This window comes from Bombina bombina, chromosome 6, assembly GCF_027579735.1.
Source record: "Bombina bombina isolate aBomBom1 chromosome 6, aBomBom1.pri, whole genome shotgun sequence".
Lineage (NCBI taxonomy): Eukaryota > Metazoa > Chordata > Amphibia > Anura > Bombinatoridae > Bombina > Bombina bombina.
The window spans coordinates 233,347,305-233,372,369 of NC_069504.1; the positions used below are offsets into that span (position 1 = coordinate 233,347,305).

The window sequence follows — 25,065 nt, forward strand, 5'->3', positions numbered from 1 at the left end:
AAAAGAAAACTGTCTGCTAATTGCAACCAATTTACTGAATTAGGGCACAAAAATGCACCATATTCAAAGTGCTTCTACCTAATATGGCAATCAAGGGGTTTCTGTTGTTGAGTATTAAATATTAACTGCTAGAATGTCTACCAGCACATTGTATTAAAGGGGCATGATACTCAAATGTTGAATCACTAGAAAGAGGTGCAGCATATCTGTAAAAAGCTGACTAGAAAATATCACATGAACATCTGTATGCAAAAAAAGGAAGATACATTTTTTCACTGTAAGAGCAATCAAGTTGTGGAACTCATTACCTAAGGAGGTAGTAAATGTCAATACCTTAGATACATTTAAAAAAGGTTTAGATACAATTCTGGCTAAAAACAGAATTCAGGGATATGATTACTTGTGTTAAATGGGTCACCGTTTTAATGGGATTATTTTAAACTCAACTGCAGCTTTTATTGTATATATATTAAGATTTATATAGTTTGAACTCGATGGACTTGTCTTTTTTCTACCTCATCTATGTTACTATATGGAGACAAATTAAAGAAATACAATCAGCTACATTTCTATGTGATTAAATCTTATATTCTATACTAATTCATAAAGAAAACTTTCATTTTGATTACTTCTTTTAAATGTATATTGTGTTTACTCCATACAAATATAGTCTTTCTTCACTAGAGGCTAAATGAAATTCACATTTCATTAAAATGTGATATTATCCCTGCCTAGTAACCAGTCTCTACTATTTTTGTTAACCAGCATTAATTGCTAATAGCTTTTAATAACAAAATTTACACACAAAAAAACTCTTGTCACTTTAAAATTACATAATACCCATATGTTAAATCACTTGAAAGTGATGCATCATAGCTGTAGAAAGCTGAAAGAAAATATCTGATGAACATTTCAATGTAAAAAAGGGAAGATATTTAATCCTCAAAATTTTCTCAGCTCACAAAAAAAGCTAATCAGCTTCATCAGTGCTGAGTTCATAATTTGTTGTGGGATTTATTGAAATCTTGCAATATTTCATAGTAAAGTTCCTTAAAGGGACAGTCTACACCAGAATTGTTATTGTTTTAAAAGATAGATAATCCCTTTTTTACCCATTCCCCAGTTTTGCATAACCAACACAGTTATATTTATATATTTTTTACCTCTGTGATTATTTTGTATCTAAGCCTTTGCAAACTGCCCCTTTATTTTAGTTCTTTTGACAGACTTGCAGTTTAGCCAATCAGTGATAGCTCCCAGGTAACTTCACGTGCATGAACACAGTGTTATCTATATGAAAAACATGAACTAACACCCTCTAGTGGTGAAAAACCTGTTAAAATGCATTCTTAAGAGGTGGCCTTCAAGGTCTAAGAAATTAGCATATGAACCTCCTAGGTTAAGCTTTCAACTAAGAATACCAAGAGAACAAAGCAAAATTGGTGATAAAAGTAAATTGGAAAATTGTTTAATATCACATGCCCTATCTGAATCATGAAAGTTTATTTTGGACTAGACTGTCCCTTTAAGCTGAGGGAAATAACATGACTACGCCAGCATATGCCAGATTTAAGCCCCATTGCAAGTCCTGGGACTTGTAATCTCATTGGATGTTTTTAATTCCTTTACAATGGGATGTGGCTACTAAGGAAATTTTGAGGTAAAATATTTTCTTTTTTTTTACATAGAGATTTTCAGTGATATTTTCCAGTCATCGTTTACAGCTATGCTGCACCACTTTCAAGTGCTTTAACATTTGGGTATCATGACACTTTAGAGAGGCACAGTACTTAAAGAAAATTGTGAATTTTATATTCTGATATATTATAATAATGCAAGATTAATTACTTGCACATTAATGAATATGATTATAAATCTATCCAAACTCCTACTCCCTGATGCAGATTTACTTATGGACTTACTTATTATGCAATTTATAGGCTACAGAGTATGTATAACAAATCACACAACACTGAGAGTGGTAAGAGCATGTGTTTACTATCTGTTTCTAGGAAGTGTGTGTCATCTGTGAGAAAGTGCCAGTGAAACACCTTATATAACACACCTGGGTTCAGAGGGCTCTACTGAACTGTAAATCTTTTAATGGTCTAAATCAAATGATGTTTTTACTCAAACTACTTATCAATCCTTCTTAGTATGTCAGTGGAGCCATGCTTTATCTTTGGAGTGTATATATTGCAACACTACTGATTAGCTGCTAAGAGCATTCACATTTTTTCTGTATATATTGTTAGGAAGTACAAGATCTGAAATACTATTATTTCAACTTTGGGAGTGGTTATAAATAAGGTAAATCAAATGTATGTTTAAAACCCCACACAATTAGCTTCTTGTATTGGAATAAGCAATAATACCAAGGGCATTCATGTTTTAATTTATTAAAGAGCCTGCCCTCTTTTATGTAATAATACCGGTGCATGCTACTTTGTTTCTTCCTATCAGGGATGGATCAAGAAAATGAAAATAATAGTTATTATAATAATCATTTACATTATTATATTTTTTTTATTAATGCAAGACTAAAATAGACACAAAATCAATATTGTAATAAAGAACAGTTTCCTAGTTATGATTGCAAAAATATATGAAAAAGAACAAATAAATATTTTTTTATCTAGGGCTCAAAATATGTAGTTTATCTTTGAAAAATGTTTGCTAAAGGTTAAAATCTTGATCGTTCAGTGGATACTAGTGCAGATGGTTGTTATTACTTTGTATTTTCTTTCTTTATTACATTTTGTGAATCAGACGGATATAAGCTCTAACACAAGCCACTGTTATCAACAGTAAAGAGACATTCACAAAAGGATATTTGAACAAAATGAAATTCTGCAAGGCAGTAGCAGACAAGAAGCAGTTAGAAAGTGCCAGATAATTAAATATAAGAGAACTCAAAGTCTGAACCATTTATGATGATGTGATGTCTAAGGCAAAATATTTGCTGATAAGAATTTGTGGTCAGTCAAGGAAATTATCCAAAATGACATTGTTAGTTTTGCATCTTAATGCAGGACACGGCTGCATTGCAAATAAAATTTCCATTAATGACACTGAACAATTAAAAAGGACTTCAATAACAATATAAAATCAAACCTACGTAGATACCCACAATTCAAACAATGACTAAGCTTTTCAAATTTGACCTGTATATTGAAGATGCAGCATAAACGTGTTAATCTTATACCATAATCTAGTGGGTCTTTGCTAAGTGCACATGCATATGTAATATACTCAATGGCTTTATGTAGCCCTTTATGATTAACTGTTGCAATGCATTAACATATTAGACAATAAAAAAGGTATCAACAAGAATTAAAAATCAAACCTACCTAAATAACCACTAATCAGACAATGACTAAGGGACTGATTCTAAAAATGTTGCCGGTCTAGACAAGGTTTACCACGCCAACATTTGCAGGGGCAGCTGTCATTGCATTCTATAAAAAATGGGCTGTTCCTGCGAGTGGGGAGATGTCTCCCATTAAAATAATAAGAGCTTTCTGCTATGTGAAAGATCGTAATTGAAGACTAAATACACAGGGAGAACCCAATTTATGTTTAAACTTTAATATTAGGCCTAATACAAATCACGCTGTTTTCAGTGCACTGTAGCATAAAAATGCTGTTATTTTAATATGCATAGATTTTCCATTCAGAGTAATTAGTGTTTAGTTTTTTTGCTAAAAGCTCGCCAACTTTTAATTTGCGAGAAAAAAACTGTGGGATCTGTAGGGTGGAAATGTTTAGATAATTACTCTTGGATTTGAGAGACAATTTCATACATGCCCATGGAACGCCCATGTTCAGCCTATTTTACAATAAATGAACAACTACGCTTTGCATTTTGTACTTATTCCTATGAATTTCTATGTATTTTGTGCACATCTAGTGTACTTAAAGGGACATTAAACCCATTTTTTTTCTTTCATGATTCAGATAGAGGATAAGATTTTAAACAACATTCCAATTTACTTCTATTAGCTAATTAGCTTCATTCTTTAAATATCCTTTGTTGAAAAAATAGCAATGCACATGAGTGAGCCAATCACACGAGGCATCTATGGGCAGCTACCAATCAGCAGCTACTAAGCCTATCTAGATTTGCTTTTCAGCAAATGATACCACAAGAATGAAGCAAATTAGATAACAGAAGTAAATTGGAAAGTTGTTTAAAATTGTATGTTCTATCTGATCCATGAAATAAATATTTTGGGTTTCATGTCCCTTTAAATTACATTTTATGCTGTGCATATTTAATATGATTTATTCCTGTGTAAGTTACATACATACATTTTTTGATAAAATACTATTTTTAGTGAACAATTTTATAATGATTTTTGTGGTACCTTAACAATACAATTTTCTCCTGAGTATTTTTGTGTGAATGGTTAATTTATTCATTTTGTATGAGTTTTTAATTATGAAAATTCAGTATGCGCCCCTTAGTGAGACACCCTTTTTTCATGGTAAAAAAATTGCTTTATAGAATTCCACCAGGGAAATAGAAGTACTGGTGAGCATTCTTAAAGAATAACACCAGCCCAGAGACCTTTACACAATTGGGCCCTAAGTTATGCAATCAGATATAATAATAATGCAGTATGCGCCCCTTAGTGAGACACCCTTTTTTAAGGGTAAAAAGTGGCTTTATAGAATTCCACCAGGGAAACAGAAGTACTGGTGAGCATTCTTAAAGAATATCACCAGCCCAGAGACCTTTACACAATTGGGCCCTAAGTTATACAATCAGATATAATTAGCTCCATTTATAAAGCTATGGGAGCAGCTTCGGAGCCCAGCATTTCAGGTTTACATAAGCAGGCCTGAAAAACTAGTTAAGTAGCAGCGGTTAACCTCTCTGTCACCTAAAGTATGGAGGAGATCTGATCAGGATGATTGACAGCCCTCACTCAAGCTAAATTGGCCACGCACAAGGGGCAACATTGCACAAGTAATGAGGCTGGGCAGCGAACCTCGTTTGCCCACCAGTTGATTAATGGAGCCAAATATCCCATTAATGCTGTTATCAAAAACATGAAATGCACATTTAATATGACAACTTGCAAATCACTTAACCTTTTTGCCATTTTTTGTTAATACATCTGGTCTCCTGAATCCATCATTTAATTAAATGTATTCATAATAGAGAAATCTAAACCACTTAAATGCATGAATGTATTACTTTTGCATGTATAATATTATCTGCTAAGGCATCTTTAAAATAAAAAAAATCTCTTTCTTTCTCTTTCTTTCTCTCTTTTTCTTCCTTTCTTTCTTTCTTTCTTTCTTTCTTTCTCTATGCTAATTTTCAAAGGCTGGCTGGTCCAAGAAACAAATCCATCTATCTATCTATCTATCTATCTATCTATCTATCTATCATCTATCTATCTATCATCTATCTATCTATCTATCATCTATCTATCTATCTATCTATCTATCCTCTATCTATTCCTTGTTTATTTAATATATTTTTAATATTCTGATTCAGCTTAAAGCTATACTTACATTATTTTACCCTTTATATTTTTAATAACTAAATCAGAATATTTAAAAATGTGAAGCCATTCTAGCTACCTTAATTCTGATCATTTTGTAGTAGTTAAAGGGACATGCCACCCACATTTTTTCTTTTATGATTTAGAAAGAGAATGCAATTTTAAACATCTTTCTAATTTACTTATATTATCTAATTTGTTTTATTATCTTGATATTCTTTGATGATTGGTTGCTGCACATAGAAGCATTGTGTGATTGGCTCACCATGTGCATTGCTTTTTCTTTAACTAAGGAAATTTAAAAAATGAAGCAAAATAAATAATGGAAGTAAATTGTAATGTTGTTTAAATTTCTATTCTCTATCTGAATCATGAAAGAAAGATTTTGGGTTTAGTGGCCCTTTAACAATCACACCATCCATTATATGTAATCTCATATTAAACATAATGCACCAAATAGAGTTTCTATAAAGAGACCTTGGTAAATAGACGTAGAAGTCAAGCATACTGGACACTTGAACTTATCTCTATGTTTTTAATTAGTTTCAGTAATGCAGAATAAGTTTTGTTGTTTTCAAACTTTGATGCTTTGGGTAAATATCAAATCTGCACCAATGGCCCTTTAGGACTTTAGTAAACCACTTGTCAAAGATAGAGAAGCCTTGCAGAAAAAAAAAAATAATTCCAATACAAAGAAAACAAAAAAAAAATCTCATGATGATTATGTTCTTGTAAGTGTTCAATGAAGAGATAAAACTTGCAATTACTTATTTTCTCTCACTATAAATGCATGCTTCATCAATTCTAGATTTGTCATGGCTCATTATCTATAGATAATCATGAGCAGCTCTGCGTTGAAAAAATATGTTATGACATCTGCCTGTGTGCTTTCCTGCACCACAGCACATAACTTGATAAACAAGATATTGTTTGTGTTGGATTATTCTTTCAGTATTTTTTTCCATTAAGCTATCAAAATATTAAAAGTCAAAGAAATAACGTGCAAATGAGTTGTGGGCTTCTTACATGTTATATTTAGTTATCATTTTTATTATTAATTGTAACATTTTGCAGTGGGGGTACACTAATTAAAGACATATCATTTATTTTGACTTTAGTAAGATCTGAAGAAAGGACTTAAAAGGTCAAATGTCAATAGGTTTTCAAAATGGCACAAATCAAGGTTTTAAGTTTCTAACAATGTAAAATTAATCTACTATTATACAAAAAGCAAAATGGATCTTCAAAATGTTTTACCATATCAAAGATACAGATGTTTTTTTTTTTATTTTTGCTTAACTTTGTTTCACTTCCCCTGCATGGCCCTAGTGCAGTAATCTATCAACCCCATATATAGGAGTAGGCCTTTTATATAAGATTTACCTGCCTATGAATGGAGACATGCTATCAAAATCACAATTATTGTCAATGGATTCTCTAAGCATGCTCAGGAAGGCTATAGGAGTGTAAATAATTACTTCAATATAGGTAGCTGATTATTAGCAGGGAAAATGTCTCCAAATTTGTCAGACTTTTTTGTGAAACGTTTAATTTCTTTCCTCCACCAACTGCAACATTCAATTAGAAAATTTTACATTCAAACATTAATTTATCAGGAATTGTAAGTCAGTTCTTACATACTTTATTATAAGTGTATGGGAATCAATAGTTAAACATAATTTGCAATTATTACATAGACTTACATACATAGAATGTTATGATTCCTTGCACAAATGTCTTTCAGTTTTATGGAAACATTTGAATTACAGAAGAAATGTTAAAGGGACACTGTACCCAAATTTTTTCTTTCGTGATTCAGATAGAGCATGACATTTTAAGCAACTTTCTAATTTACTCCTATTATCAAATTTTCTTCATTCTCTTGGTATCTTTATTTGAAATGCAAGAAAGTAAGTTTAGATGCCGGCCCATTTTTGGTGATCAACCTGGGTTGTTTTTGCTGATTGGTGGATAAACTCATCCACCAATAAAAAAGTGCTGTCCAGAGTTCTGAATAAAAAAAAAACTTAGATGTCTTCTTTTTAAAATAAAGATAGCAAGAGAACGAAGAAAAATTGATAATAGGAATAAATTAGAAAGTTGCTTAAAATTGCATGCTCTATCTGAATCATGAAAGAAAAAATTTGGGTTCAGTATCCCTTTAAGGAAAATAATCATTCAAACATTGAAAAGAAAATGTTCTCTATCTTTACAAACTAATCAATCTAGTAAAGACTGTAAATTATAAAAAGACCTAGCTTGTGTCTGTGTATATAGCTATGTAAAAATGTAACTATTTGTAAAATATGTAATGTATTGCTGGCATATCCAAGGACATAATTGAAAAAGAGAAATCTCAATGTATTTTCCCTGGTAACATTTTTTTTAATACATAAATAAACATAAAACTTGCAACACCCATCCCTACTGAAAAAACTGATACTCTGAGATCATGCAGATGCCATAGAACGTAAATCAGCAGCAGGAAAAATACAACCTTTTTGTAACTAAAATTAAAATAGTGTTAAGTGCTACACTATAACATTTAGACAGATTAACTATACTTTTATTGGAAGTTAAGTAATGTTTTCTTAATTAAAATTTTATATAATACTGTATTTCTTCATGTGGTGTGAAGTTATCAAGCATGCAGAAAAACTTGCACAATTTATTGACAAAATAAAGATAATTCAAACTTGCTGTATTCACACATATTTATATATAATCATGTAAGTAATTAATGCTTTACAGATAAATTAGAACGAAAGTTGTCAAGGCATTTTTTGTACCAATGTTTATGTAACAGTTTTTACTTGTGAATGATGGAGTGCGAAGGAATGCAAACAAGTCATAAATACCTGTGTGTCATAAATGTCATAAAATAATCTGAAATAAAAGTCCATTTGTTTCTGAATGTCAGTAAAATCTGATAAATCATATTGTGAGTGGTATTCTCTGTTTTTTGCGCCGCTCTATTACAGATGTCTAACTTACTTACAGCTGTTTGTTCATCTTCACCAAAAGCAAACTTGATAAGTACTTCCGGATGTAAATCAATGCATACTTGTTTTCTCAATCTTCTTTAAAATGTCACAGCTAAAGTCATGCTGGCTGCAACAAATACTATTCTAATATTTTATATTTTTTTTACTTTTTCCTGTATGTACTGTACTCAATTTCTGCTTCACTTAATGGCAGGGCTGTCAACTTATCAAAATATAGGATATGTTCTCCTATACCCTACTACGCAGTATAGAGGTCAGTGTAAAATAGTGTAGACTAGATTTAATAAGCAATTTCTAGGGTCACACAGCATGGAATGACAAAATAGTACCTATTAAATTTTTTTCTTTGCAAAATATAGAAGAAAAGAACAAGAAATATAAATTCTCAGTTGTGTATTACCCTTAAAATGTTATACCAGTTACGCTTTGTGCAATTATTTTTGTATAGAATTATTTTTTTAGTTTGCACATGACAGTATCCAATGACAAAATGCTATGGTAGATCTAACACTGCAGTGCATTATATTAATAAATACATGCATATGATCTTAGTCACAAAAACATTAGAGCTTTTCATTTGCTATGGAAAACTGTTCTATGGAATCTGAAATATTAATATAATCTAAAAAATTGTATTGCCCTTAATGGCTTTGTCTTTCATATTCTTAATAATGCTAATCTAAAAATGTATTGTTCCTAGATGAAAAGAATACTACTATGGGTGAGAATGATTGAGTTGTATGTTCACAGTGGGACAATAACTGAATCCCTTTTTTGTGTGTTTCCCAGGGTATTTGATTTACATGCTCAATATAATGCACAATTGAAAAAATAAATATGTGGATTGACACATTAATTAAAAGAAGCTTACCTCCTAGAGACTGGTACCTGTGTGTTTCTTATCAGTGTTCTCTCTAATTTTTTTATAAGCTTTATGCATATTTTTTTATTGGTGGATACATTATGCAAAAAAAAAAAAATGTATGCGTCATAAGGTGAATGCCCTTGAATGAATAAACAAACTGAAAAACAACATCAATACAAGTCATACACAATGATAGATCTAAAAATCTAAAACAATAAATAAAAAAAAAGATTTATTTTAACCTTAGCACTCACAACAAAAGTTGCAGTCATCTGACATGGTGCAGTATAAGCATTAATAGTAGATAAGTGCATTCGGCCGTTTTGTTCACTGTCAAATGTGGAAGAAAGCAACACCTTATGGCTTTCAGCTCATTTAGGAGCAAACATTATTCTTGTGAAAATGCAACACACTAAATCCAGCTCATAGTGTGTTTGTACATTCACAAGAATAATTTGGCTCAGAAAAGGTCGCAAAGTCCTCCTTTTTCCACTTCGTCAGTGAACAAAACTGCCGAATGCACATATCTAATAAATTGTAGTTAAATTCACAGGGGCCGATTTATCAATGTCTGTCAGAAATGAAACACTGTAGCAAATCATGTCTGACTAGCATCGCTGAATGCCGACAGCATACTCTGTCAGCATTTAACATTGCACAAGCAGTTCTGGTGAACTGCTTGTGCAATACCACCCCCTGCAGATTCGTGGCCAATCGGTCGCTAGCAGGGGGTGTCAATCAACCAGATTGTACACGATCGGGTGGATTGCAGAATGCAGTCTCAGGAGGCGGCGGACCAGTTAAGGAGCACCGGTCCTTAGACTGCTGCTTCATAACTGCCGCTTCCGGCGAGCCTAAAGGCTCGCGCGGAAACAGGGGCATCAGGGGCCATTTGGTCCTTGATAAATTGGCCCCACACTCTCTGGGCTTAAACAAAAATACCTTTTTTTCAAATGTATTATTAGTGATGTTTCAAACCCTACAGAAAGGTTGGACAGCCGTCATCATATTTAAAAGGACATGAAATCCAATTTTTTTCTTTCATCATTCGGAAAAAGAATACAATTTTAAACAACTTTCTAATTTGCTTCATTCTCTTGATATCCTTTGCTGAAAAGCATATCTATATAAGCTCAGTAGCTGGTGATTGGTAGCTGCACATAGATGCCCCCTGTGCATTGCTATTTCTTCAACAAAAGATATCTAAATAATGAAGCATATTCGATAATAGAAGTAAATTGGAATGTTGATTAAAATTGTATTCTCTATCTGAAACATGATAGAAAAATTTTGGGTTTAGTGTCCTTTAAGTATGATGAAAATTACCTGACCTTGAAGGTGATTGATTAGATCAGAGCACAAGCTCACGTAGATGCCACCAGATTTTTCAAGAAGTATATCGCTCCCTAATCTATTTTGGAATTGCAAACCCTTATACCCTTTAAGTAACTTATAAATAATCATGCATTCTTTGACTCCCTTGACATTGCCAAGTGATGTTTAACATTATTATCTTGTGATGAAGTGAATGAATAATGAGGCAGGTTGTCTTTTGATAGTGACAAGTATTTTGAAAAAATATCCCAGACCAATGATCTTCCCTTCTATTTTTTCACATATTTTTGTACTTTGAAATAATTTGTTAAATGAGTAATTTGTGGCCAGGAACACAGAGTGTCAACATAATTGCTAAGAATAGAAGAACTTAGAGAGTCTAAATGATTAACTTTTACTCTGCTGAATGCATGACAGATCTGTACACATTGTATCACAGCATTTCAAGTGTCACAATTTAATCAAGAGATTAGATTCCATTGCACATAGGTTGATAATGTCTCATTATAATGCTTGCAAACCTAGAAAAAAATACCACTTGCATAACTAATATGCATTTAGAATATTTCTTATGACTCTGTAAGGTTTCAGAATATGATGGCATTAAGTAACTATCATAGACCAAAAAGGATCTAAAATGTTATACAGCTATTATTTAATAAGAAAAGTTTTAATTAAAAATGTCACAAAAGAGGAAAAGTAGAAGGTTGAAACATTTAATAAATTAAAGGGACAGTCTAGGCCAAAATAAACTTTCATGATTCAGATAGAGCATGTAATTTTAAACAATTTTCCAATTTACTTTTATCTCCAATTTTGCTTTGTTCTCTTAGTATTCTTAGTTGAAAGTTTAACCTAGGAGGTTCATATGCTAATTTCTTAGACCTTGAAGCCCACCTCTTTCAGATTGCATTTTAACAGTTTTTCACCACTAGAGGGTGTTAGTTCACGTATTTCATATAGCTAACACTGTGCTCGTGTACGTGAAGTTATCTGGGAGCAGGCACTGATTGGCTAGACTGCAAGTTTGTCAAAAGAACTGAAAAAAGGGTCAGTTTGCAGAGGCTTAGATACAAGATAATCACAGAGGTTAAAATTATATTATTATAACTGTGTTGGTTATGCAAAACTGGGAAATAGGTAACAAAGGGATTATCTATCTTTTAAAACAATAAAAATTCTGGTGTAGACTGTCCCTTTATCTAGGAAGTTCTGAAGATTTTCACTCACTATATTGAATATTTGAACTAATTTTATGTTGTTTTCTTATTAATATAATCATAATACCTTTACAATAGTGTTAATGTTTTATAAAGTTATGATAATATTCCAGTTTCTAAACCCTAAGCTTCAAATTTATTTAAAATTCTTAAAAGCTAAATAACATATAAAATATACATAACACTTCCTGGTGTTTACTCCAATCAATAAGAGTCAGCTATGTGAAAACAGTCAGATTCAACTTGTAACATGTAGCATTTATAATCAAAATGCACTGTTAAAATATCCAAAATGTAAAGTGATCAAGGATGTTGAATTTTAAAGTAAATAAATGTGATAACCAAATATTTCCTTCCTGATTTAAATAAAGCAGTGTTCCTTAACCATGGTCCTCAAGTAGCTCTTACAGGACAGATTTTCAATATAGCTGAACTAGAGCACAGGTGATCAGTAACCATGGTTACTATCCTGCTCTCACCCATCAGCTGATTATTTCACCTGTGCTATAGTTAAGCTATAATGAAAACCTGGCCTGTTGGGGGTACTTGAGGACTGCGGTTGAGAAACACTGAGATAAACCATATCATTTTAAACAACTCTCTTATATTCTTCAATGATCAAATGTGCTTAATTCTATTGGTATACTTTTTTGAAGGAGCCACAATTCTCTACTGGGAGCTAGCTGGACACACGATGAGCCAATGACATGAGACATATATGTGCATCCACCAATCAATAGCTAGCTCCCATAAGCATTGCTCCTCCTGAGCCTATCTAGGAATGTTTTGCAGCAAAGGATGCCAAGAAAACAAATTAAAGGGATAGGAAAATCAAAATTAAACTTGCATGATTCAGATAGAGCATGAAATTTTAAGACACTTTTAAATTCACTTCTATTTTCAAATGTGCTTTGTTCTCTTAGTATCCCTTGTTAAAAATAATACGCACATATTATACACTACTGGGAGCTGCTGCTAATTGGTGCCTGCACACATTTGTCTTTTGTGATTGGCTAAAAAGATATTTTCAGCTAGCTGCCAGTAGTGCAATGCTTCCCCTCCAGCAATGGATAATAAGAGAATGAAGCAAATTTGATAATAGAAGTAAATTGGAAACGAAAAGTTGTTTAAAATTGTATTTTTTATCTGAATTATAAAAGAAAATGTTGGGGTTTACTATCCCTTTAAGTTAGACTTAAAAGTAAATTTGAAAGCTGCATAAAATTACATGTTCTTTCTGAATCACATTATAAAAAAGTTATCTCCCTTTAACATGGTTAGAAACTAATATAAATCCTTGGGCTAATACTAGAACACCATGTTTCCGTCAGAATTAAAAATCCTTGAGTTTGAAAACCATAAGAAAGTCTGTAAAAACTCTTCTAATTAAATAGCCCCCTGTGTTGCTATAGGGATGTTAAACCCAATTTGCCAATGTGTCTTTTAAAAGTGACATTTCAAAATGCACTACAGTAGTTTTTAATTTGGGTTTGGATTTGAAACTTGAAATGCAAAATATCAACAATTCTGTTGTGTTCTTTGCATTTGTTTTTAAACACAAAATGAGTGTTCCCTTCAATGTAAAAACTTACAGATCAATGATGATCCAGCAAACAATATTTGTTCCTTCATTCATGCTGTTTAAACCATTACTCTAGAGGCAAGAAAGGGTTTTCTGCAGGCAGAAAGGGATAAAAAAAATTCAGATATACACTATACGTGCAGAAATGTTTTCAAAAGTTCAAATTTACACTATTCAATAACTATATCCTGCAATGTATTTGTCAGTTGATTGATTTCTTTGTTCTTGGCCAATTCTGGCCCTATAAAAAAATAAAAATAATTTGTGCTGCTGTTGGCTTGCAGCAGTAGCACTACCTGCTATATTAACTATTAGTTTAAACTACTTTCCAGCTGCATGTCTGCAGTTCTAAACACATTCCACATAGAAAATATGAAAAGTTTTTTTTTTAATTTTTGTTAACAAACAAATAATATTTTCAAATTCAGTCAAACCTAGCATCAATACCTAAATATTAATTTTTCATGATGAGCATATCTAAAAACATCTAGTTTTTAGCAGATGTTTTTGTAAGGTATAAACCAACCAAAATGTTCTGTCATACAAAACCTGACATATTGTTTTTTCTTTGAATGAGGCAATATGGCAGCCTTAAAGTGACAACATTGCAAAAATGATCCTGTAGAGAGAACAGGGAAAACAACAACAGCAAAATAATATTAAATAAAACCCTACTATATAATTCATGCTTAAAAACTAAACATGCCTAACATATCGTCAAAATGTTTGTGAAATTAATTTATCATTTCCTTAACTACTTCCTCACCTGTTGTTGCCAAACTCATTAGGGCATAAGCCAATACATCATAAATATTGTCATCATACCAGAAATAACTGAAAACAAGAAAATAGGAAAACGATCAACAAATGCTCAAGTATCTCTTGACAAGGCCAAAGGACAATGCAGTGAGGATAATGAACACAAAAAAATAAAACCATCTTTTGCAATGCCTAAAGCACCCTTATGTTACTAATCAGTTGCACTATAAAAATCCAATTAAAAGGTTGTCTTGAAAATAAAATAAACTGAAATGATCAAGTACATACTAAAAAAAACATACATAGCTGCAGTAAATAAAAGCCAATGGGCCATGGTTTACTTTATATCCATCCCAAATCATTATTATTGCTACAAATAACTAGGACCAATCAGTTTTTTCCTGAATATTTGACTCAAAATACTAAGACAATAACATGTTTTATAAAAAATATATGTTCTATTAAAGGGACACTGAACCCAAATTTTTTCTTTTGTGATTCAGATAGAGCATGCAATTTTAAGCAACGTTATAATTTACTCCTATTATCAAATGTTCTTCATTGTCTTAGTATGTTTATTTGAAAAGCAAGAATGTAAGTTGAGATGCCGGCCCATTTTTGGTGAACAAACTGTGTTGTCCTTGCTGATTGGACAGCACCAATTAAAAAGTACTGTCCATGGTCCTGAACCAAAAATGTGCTGCCTCCTTAGCTTAGATGCCTTTTTTTTCAAGTAAAGATAGCAAGAGAATGAAGAACATTAGAAAGTTGTTTAAAATTACATGCTCTATCTGAATCACAAAAGAAAAAAATTGGGTTCAGTGTCCCTTTAAGTTAAGATAAAACCTAATTGTGAATAGATATCCCAAATCACTAAAACAGCATATCTCAAATTGAGAATAACAAATACAATTTAACAGTAAGTAATACAACATCAGTACAAATAACAGAATCTAATATGAAGGCAGGTTATGTAACTAAGGATGTTTATAGTAAATGTCCATGACTATCACATACAGGTTTACTTACATTCTAAGAAACTGTTAGTAGTTAAAGAGTGAGAGACAGTTGACAGTTGGCAAAGCCAGAGAAAAGCAGAGAGAAAAACAAGCTCCTTGTCTGTTTTATGAAAAATCAGAATATGCTTTAAAGTTTCTGTTGAGGATGCAAATTATCATTCTAAAGCGGGAAAGATGCTGGAAATTTATACACAGCTGAAAATTGTGTCAATAATATATCCTTAGCTGTATTTTATCTGATGCAACAGCTAATACGTATGAGCTTTACTCTGTGTGATCTAAAGAACTGTAAGGATATTCCTTCTTCATACACATGCACTCTACATCCAGAACACTTGTGTTTATATTTGCATGATGGACCAAACAAAAATGAACTTTTATTTAAAAGAAAGTAAACCCATTTTAAAGGCAGTATCTGCCATGGAAACCTGACTTCTCAGTGCAATAGCATTCCAGTTTAAAAAAATATGCCAGCTCTCAGTGAAGTGTCCATTTTCAAAGTGAGCCACATATTCTTCTCCTGCCATCACAGGCAATGGGGCCGATTTAACAAAGTCTGGCAGACATGATACACTACAGAGTTCTAGCCAGGGGTGCCGCTAGCAGGGGTGTCAATGAACCTGATCGTATTCGATCGGGTTGATTGCTGTACGCAGCTCTTAAGACTGCTGTTTTTTAACTCCTGTTGCGCGGAAACAGGGTGAGTTGGTCCCATTCGGGGCATAGTAAATTGGCCACATAGTCTAACTGTAAGACTCTGAATCTCTGATCTCCATGCCAGATCCCCTGTGTATTCCTTATGTCCTACTTATTACATTCACTTATTAGACCATAAAGGGATTATACAATGATAAGCTCTAGTAACTTTTCTCCCCTGGCACTTTCAAAGATCCCAAGAGCCTGAGAACAGTTAGCAAGTGACCTGGGCAGTCAGTGATTCCTCTTTTTAATCTCATCTTCCGTTTTTTTTTTTTTTACTTCATTCTTCTTGACATTATTCCTCAAGTCTGGTATCATAACACTATGCAGCATAGAAAACAACCACAAAAAGTCCTGTTTCTGTATGCTCTCTTTATTTTCCAATATTGATGATTAAACATACTTTGCATCTAAGCACAAAATATGTATTGCTACTCTAGGGCCCTGGAATGCAGAATAACTTTAAAATATCCCCGCTGCAGACACTTTTATTAACATAGCTGAATTGGGCAGTGAATATTGAGCCATTTTCAGTGTAATATCCTCTTCTTTGCTCCAACCAACTCTTTAGTCAAGCACACCAGTGTTACTAGAAACCAATGCAGCAGCTTTCTGGCTTCCAGGTTTGCAAACACATTACCTATTGATATATTTATGTCAATGTGAATTTGTGACAGTGCAATGTTTACACTTAATTTTTAAAAGCTATTATAGTCCACTAGAAAAGACAATTTTTGAATTAGTAAGGGCTAATTTATTGAGCACCCATAAACGGTAAAATGTGCCCCGTTTATGCAAGCACAATAAACATTCAGCCATTACAAGTAGCAATTAGAGCTCCGAAAATTAACCAGAGATCAGATCTCTGAATAATTTTCAGAATGTGCCCCAATTGCCCCCAAAATGAAGTGTACTATAGTTATTAATGAAAACAAAAATGCAGCATTTTTTATGTAAAAAATAACTAACTGCAAAAGCATTTATAAAGGGTTAAAGTTGGCAGGTGTTGGCTGTTAGAAAAAAAAGGCACTGAAAAGTGCCTTTACATTGCAGTGGGGAAATATGTGTTCCCTATAAATATATATGTATATGCTTATGTAAATATATATTTATGTCTTACTATGTATATACAGTATAAACATATAAACACATAAATATATATGTATATGCTTATGTACATATATATTTATGTCTTACTATGTGTATATAAACACATAAATATATATGTATATGCTTATGTACATATATATTTAATGTATATATTCATATACATATGTATTTAAATTTGCTGCCCATCGCTGCACTACTTACCCCTTCTCTTCTCTAGGTTTTCATGCTGTGTCTAACGGCATGAGAATGATGCTCCTATTGGAGCCTAAGGAAGTGTGCTCTCTTGAACGTAAAGCTTTCATGCAGAGCAAACGCGATCTTGTTCGCATTGCAACTAACTTGTATTACCAGCGCACATTTGCGTGTGCTGATATTACTAAGTGAAGTGCAAATATCGCACTAGCGTAAGCAATATCTTGCACTCCTCTCGTAATCTAACCCTAAAACTGTTCAAATTCTGTAAACAATATTTATCTAAATAAACAAATATACCATATGAAACAAACATTTGGCCCTTGATAGATCGACCCCCAAGTGTAATTGAATGCACACTTGAATTCTAAGTAATTTTATAATAATAAAAATTTCTAAGTAATTTTATAATAATAAAAATTTCTAAGTAATTTTATAATAATAATAATATTTTGTTTTCAAAAATTCAAACAGTTCCAATTATAGTATATGCTTTCTTATGATACCCAAATGTTGAAGCAGTTGAAAGTGATTTAGCATATCTGAAAAAAAAAAGGCTACAAAATATTACCTGAACATTTCTATGTCAGTGACGTGCAGTCATAGGAGGCAGGTGAGGCAGCGCCTCACCTGTCCTATGTGTGTAATTACACTTTTTAAAGACTTTTATTAAATAAAAAAAAAAACGTTACTAAAAAAAAAAAATTATAATTTTTTTTACAATAAATGTACCCCCCCTAACCCCCCCACCCCCCGCCAATGACTCAGCCACCAGAATTTTTTCACAATAAGGCTGTCAGCTGCCTATCTGTGTGTGTGTGTGTGAGCCGTTCAGCTCGCCTCACTTTGTTTGCGCAATATTATGGCTGTCAATTCATAAGCTGCTACTAGAGACTGCCCCCAGTGGCGCTTAATGCGCTGCAGTCTCTGTTCGCAGCCCAATCTCCATACCGCTTGTAAATTCTCCCATAGAGGCTCTATGTACAAATGGAAGATATTTTACACAAACATTTCCTCAGTAGCTACATCCTATTTTAAAGGAACCTAAATAAGCCAATCAGGATGCTAGTTCCGGTATTTGCATGGAAGTGTGCATCTGGCATGTGCAAGCACAGCCATGGGAAAATCTAGTGTATAATGTCCCTTTAACATTGTAAAAATCTGAACAAAAAGCCAAACTATGTAACATACCAAAAGGTTGTTAGTCTTATGAAAAACTGCTTGAAAAGTGTTTTCTGATCTAGTGGAGTCCATTGAATTGCCACTATTTGAAGTATAGGGGTGTGAAAAATGAGTTATCATAGTTTTTAAAGGAAAGAATAGCTTTTCTATTTAAAAAGCAATGGCCTAGATTACAAATGAAGAGCAAAAATATTAGCACTATTGAGTACTAATACACACAAGTTAAATCAGTAGCGCTACTATTCTTTCCCTCATTTTTTTTAAATGTACAACTTTTTTGCTCCAGTGAAAGCCTCAGGTCTGATAACATCTGGAAGTCGGATAGCATGACAGCACCAAGTCCCTATACTAATAGACTTCTTTGTTGTGTGCTACAAAACCCGGATCTGTCATTAAGAATAGTTTAAATTGCATTTTTCTTAAGAAGAAAATTATATATATTATCCCACAAAAGTGAGTATACCCCTCACATTTTTTGTACATTTTTTGTTATTTTATTATATCTTTTCATGTGACAACACTGAAGAAATTACACTTTGCTACAATGTAAAGTAGTTAGTGCACAGCCTGTATAACAGTGTCAATTTGCTGTCTCCTCAAAATACTCAACACACAGCCATTAATGTCTAAACCGTTGGAGTACACCCCTAAGTGGAAATGTCCAAATTTGGCCAAAAGTTTCAATATTTTGTGTGCCCACCATTATTTTCCAGCACTGCCTTAACCCTCTTGGGCATGGAGTTCACCAGAGCTTCACAGGTTGCCACTGGAGTCTTCTTCCACTCCTCCATGACAACATCACAGAGCTGGTGAATGTTAGAGATCTTGCGCTCCCTCACCATCCGTTTGAGGATGCCCCACAGATGCTCAATTTGGTTTAGGTCTGATGACGTGCTTGGCCAGTCCATCACCTTTACCCTCAGCTTCTTTAGCAAGGCAGTGGTCGTCTTGGAGGTGTGTTTGGGGTCGTTATCATGTTGGAATACTGCCCTGTGGCCCAGTCTCTGACGGGAGGGGATCATGCTCTGCTTCAGTATGTCACATTACATGTTGGCATTAATGGTTCCCTCAATGAAATGTTGCTCCCTAATGCTGGCAGCACTCATGCAGGTTCAGACCATGACACTCCCACCACCATCCTTGACTGTAGGCAAGACACACTTGTCTTTGTACTACTCACCTGGTTGCCGCCACACACGCTTGACACCATCTAAACCAAATAAATTTATCTTAGTCTCATCGGACCACAGGACATGGTTCCAGTAATCCATGTCCTTAGCCTGCTTGTCTTCAGCAAACTGTTTGCAGGCTTTCTTGTGCATCATCTTTATAAGAGGCTTCCTTCTGGGACAACAGCCATGCCATGCAGACCAATTTGATGCAGTGTGCGGCGTATGGTCTGAGCACTGACAGGCTGACCCCCCACCCCTTAAACCTCTGCAGCAATGCTGGCAGCACTCATACATCTATTTCCCAAAGACAACCTCTGGACATGACGCTGAGCATGTGCACTCAACTTCTTTGGTTGACCATGGCGAGGACTGTTCTGTGTGGAACCTGTCCTGTGAAACCGCTGTATGGTCTTGCCCACCGTGCTGAAGCTCAGTTTCAGGGTCTTGGCAATCTTCTTATAGCCTAGGCCGTTTTATTTGGAGCAACAATTCTTTTTTTAAGATCCTCAGAGAGTTCTTTGCCATGAGGTGCCAAGTTGAACTTCCAGTGACCAGTATGAGAGAGTGTGAGAGCAATAATAGCAAATTTAACACACCTGCTCCCCATTCACACCTGAGACCTTGTAACACTAACGAGTCACATGACACCGTTGAGGAAAAATGGCTAATTGGGCCCAATTAGCTGAACAACTTACTACTACAACTTACTACGTATCGAAGGGTGGTGAGAATTGACAGGGGCCCCTTAGATGAGAGTAAATCTCTCAGTGTGAGTTCCCCTAGGTCACTATAACTTACTATGCTTGAACCCTGCTGATATTTATAAGCATATGTTTTCAACCTATTGGATTACAAAGTTGTTATAATTGATTGCCCTGCGTTTTACTATCAAATGTATATGGTTGTGATGACAAAATTATTATACCATTCCATGATTATTAGGGTTTAGTTTGCATAGATTGGTGGTATTAGAGAGATTAGATATAATTTAATATATTATTTATTTAATTAACCCTATCAGATGTCTTTTATTTATTTATTTTGTGTATAAAATCATGTATTACTTTTCTTTGTTTTTGGTGTGATTGGATACCTCTACATATGTGGAATATCTATTTAGATATTATAATTTGAGATGGATAGTGCTGGCTAAGGAATCCTGTATTTTTTCTGTCTTTTTCATTTCTTATCTTATTTTTGACCTTATATGAGATTTATTCCAATAAATGATTCCTCTGATGCACCCTATGACACATTATAGTTGAGGTCTCAGGTTTTTCTGTACTAAATAATTAATTCGGGTAACGCTATGAGCTGGTTTCATTAACTACTTTTGATATATATATATATATATATATATCTGTCTGTGTGTATGTATGTGTGTTTTATTTGTATATTTGTATGTGTGCATGTACACATACATGCACATATACACACACACATGCTAATATATATATATATATATATATATATATATATATATACATATACACACACATATTCCCCTTTGAGATTTTTTCCAGTCAAACCCCTTGTTATTTACCAAATCTCTTTAAAAAAATATATTAATTTATTTAAATACTAAACTTATATTTTAAATGTAATATGTTTTTTTATGAGTGTAATACTTTATTTTAATATGTTTTACATATGTTTTGTTATACTTGTATTCTAGAAATTTACTTCAGGTCTAAAGTAGTGCTAGCTTTTTTAAAGCTGCTATGTTGTTGCTTTAGTGCAACACACAACTCACAACTTTTAGATTAAGAAATGTTTAACACTATCCATTGAAAGTATAGAGCATGCTAAAAAAATGTCAACCACACTAAACATTCTCTGGTAATTCTGTTTTACTATAGACTTGTAATAACAGATTGCACACTAATCTTAGTGCTGGCCCACAATTTTTATAATACACCCTACACTATCAATTTTGTTCAATTTGTAATCTAGGCCCATGTAAAGCACTTCACTACACTGATCCAAAGCCTTCCTATTGGAATGTTCTGTTGGATAAGCCTTCTCAAGCTGTCTCAATTGAGCCAACATCCTGTTCATATAGTCAACACCTCAGCCCTTCTGGATTCACCAAAAATTGACTTAATTTACCTCAGTGCATAAAATGGCTCTGGCACTGAACATTTTCATTTATTATTATTATTATTATTATTATTCTTTATTTATAAAGCACCAACAGATTCCGCAGCGCTGCCCATGGGTACAAGGATAACAGTACAATAGAGAAACAATACAATAAAATACACATTTTACAGACAAATACAGGGGGAATTGAGGGCCCTATTCCAGTGGGAAACTTGCAATCTAGATGGGTAGGAGGATGGGAAACAGGAGGTGGCGACTGCAAAGGTGAGAATTATATTAGTGAGGAGATAGATGAGGGCAACTGTTAGTTAAGTGAAGTTAGTTTGTTAATAAGTTGGGTGATAAGCTTCCCCAAACAGAAAAGTCTTTAGGGAACGTTTAAAGGAGGAAAGGTTAGGGGTAAGTCTGACAGATCGAGGAAGTGCGTTCCAGAGGGTTGATGCCGCACAAGAGAAGTCCTATAGTCTAGCATGAGAGGAGGTGATTGTAGAGGATGCAAGAAGCAGGTCATTGTTGGATCTTAGGGGGTGGGCAGGAGTATATTTGTTAATGAGTGAGGACAGGTAATATGGGGCAGCATTAGTGAGGGCTTTGTAGGTCAGGGTGAGAATTTTAACTCTGCTGTGAATGGGGAGCCAGTGAAGGAACTCACAGAGAGGTGCAGCAGAAACAGAGCATCGAGAGAGGTGGATTAGCTTGGCAGATGCATTTAGGATGGATTTGAGGGGAGAGAGGTGAGAGAGAGGGAGGCCAGTTAGTAAGTTGTTACAGTAGTCAAGTCATGAAATTACCTGGGAGTGGATTAGCTGTTTAGTAGTTTCAGCACTCAGAAATGGATGAATTTCTGAGATATTGCATAGGTGGTTGCGGCAGGATGAAGAGAGCAATTGGATATGGGGAATGAAGGACAGATTTGAGTCAAGCGTGACTCCGAGGCAGCAGACTTGGGGTGATGGGGAGATTGTGGTGCCGCCAACAGTGATGGAAAAATTAGAAACTGGAGTAGATTTAGAGGGGGGATTAGAAGAAGTTCGGTCTTAAAATGTTTATTTTTAGGTGGTGAGAGGCCATCCAGGAGTAAATGCTAGATAAGCAGCCCCTTATGTGAGAATTGACAGAAGGAGAGATTGTAGGGGTGGAAAGGTAGATGTGGGTATCATCCGCATAGAGGTGATAGTTGAAGCCATAGCTGTTATTGAGTTTACTAAGTGAAGAAGTGTAAATAGAGAAGAGTAGAGGACCCAGGACAGAGCCTTGAGGTACTCCAACAGACAGAGGCAATAGAGAGGAGGAGTTACCAGCAAAAGAAATGGAGAAGGATCTATTAGAGAGATAAGAGTGAATCCAGGAGAGGGCAGTGTCACAGAGCCCAAGAGAGCTCAGAGTCCGTAGGAGAAGGGGATGGTCAACAGTGTCAAAGGCAGCAGAGAGGTCAAGTAAGATGAGTATAGAGTAGTAGCCTTTGTTTTTAGCAGAAAGGAGAACGTTAGTAACCTTGGTGAGGGCAGTCTCCGTTAAGTGTTGGGGATGAAAGCCAGATAGCAGGGGGTCGAGCAATGAGTTGGAGGACAGGAATTTGGTTAGGTGATCGAAAACTAGTTTTTTAAGGAATTTTGAAGCTAGCGGGAGCAGTGATATGGGGCAGTAGTTTGCAGGAGGGTTAGGGTCAAGGGAGCATTTTTTGAGGATGGGGTGACCTTTGCATGTTTGAAGGAGGCAGGGAATTAACCGGTAGAAAGGGATAGGTTGAATATGTGAGTAAGAGCCAAAGTGAGGGTTGGAGACAGAGGAGGAATTAGATGTGAAGGAATAGGGTCGAGTGGGCAGGTAGTGAGGTGTGAGGAAGACAAAAGGGAAGCCACTTCACTCTCAGTGGTTGGGAGGAGGGTGCAGAGAGTGGCAGAGGGGGTGACTGGTAGTGAAGTTGGGAGATTGCAGGCTTGTGTTGGGATGTTTCTTCAGATGGTAAGTGTTTTATTGAAAAAGAACTCTTATCTGTTAAAACTTTAGGTATGCTAATCTCAAAAACATAATTAATGTAAAATAATAATCATACTAAAATCTATTCAGCAAAGATACAGTTTGAAAATAAATGTGACATGTTATGCTGATTAAAACATTTTCTTAAAGTTTTTTTTTAATGTAATTTTATACTATAAAGTAATTTTAAAAATGTCTGTCTTGGTCCAAGTAAATATAGCTAAAAAATATATACAGTACATGTTTTTGCCTCTTGTCATTATATCTATCATTATTTTATTTAAAATCATAGCAAGTCCTATGAATCTGAAATTCTCATTTTTAACTTTAAAATTTTCTTGCTTGAAAGAGTTTCATGTCAAGACTTCACTCAAACATTAAGCTAATGGGTTCATGCTGAAAAAGAAAAAAATGGGAAATTTAATGGAATGAAAAAAAAGTTAGCAAACCAGAAAATCAGACTCTTCACTGAATTCATTTACTGTTCATAAACAGAATAATGTTTAGTATTAAAACTGTAATTTTCTTATTTTATAAAGAAAGTTCACTTATCTCTGTTTGACAAATGGGTCATGGTTTCCTGGGATGAACGGTATATGTATAGTAAATTGTATGAATTTCAAAGTACTTGTGACCTAAATTCTTTATATAATATACATTAATGGGGATGATTATATAAATTCTGTCCAAGATCATTTAATATTTTGAAGCTATTTCAAATATTATGCTTCATACAAATTGTGAATGTTTGCTTGCTATATTATTACAAATATACAAAAAAATTATAACAAGATTCAGGACATCCTACATACATATTTCTAACATCCACTGTAAGCAGAATGCCCTGGGCAGATTTACAAAAAGGGCAGTAAACTATTTATATCTATGTCAATAATCGTAATACAAAAAATATTTTTTTGTTTGAAAAAGGATTCCATGTGTCCTTAAAATGTGTTCTCCGATATGTTTGCAGATGTGTACTCTTTTTCTTGCAGGTATATTGGAGAACACATTCACATGATAAAGTAAATCCTTCATCAAACAAATATTTTTTCAAATGTTATTTAATAATTTTTGTATCACACTTTTTTTTTTACACTTATCTGACTCATGAGTCTTTTTACATATGGATTATTTATATTTCATTTCAAATGAAATGCCTTTAGTTACTGTTTGATATTTTACAGAACAAATCTTATAATAATTTGGGTCAGATCTTAACCATTATGCAAAGTGCAAAATGTAAAAATAATATAGCAATATTTCGAGTTGCCAAAAAAAGGTTTTTAATTGTATATTAACTGTTGCATATTATTTTCATTCTAA

At 33.9% G+C, this 25,065-nt stretch overlaps 1 protein-coding gene across 1 annotated transcript in view; it reads right to left on the minus strand.

Moving 5' to 3' along the window:
- SYT1 (synaptotagmin 1) overlaps positions 1 to 25,065 on the minus strand; it is a 991,400-nt gene that overhangs the window by 826,520 nt on the left and 139,815 nt on the right. The window lies entirely within an intron of this gene.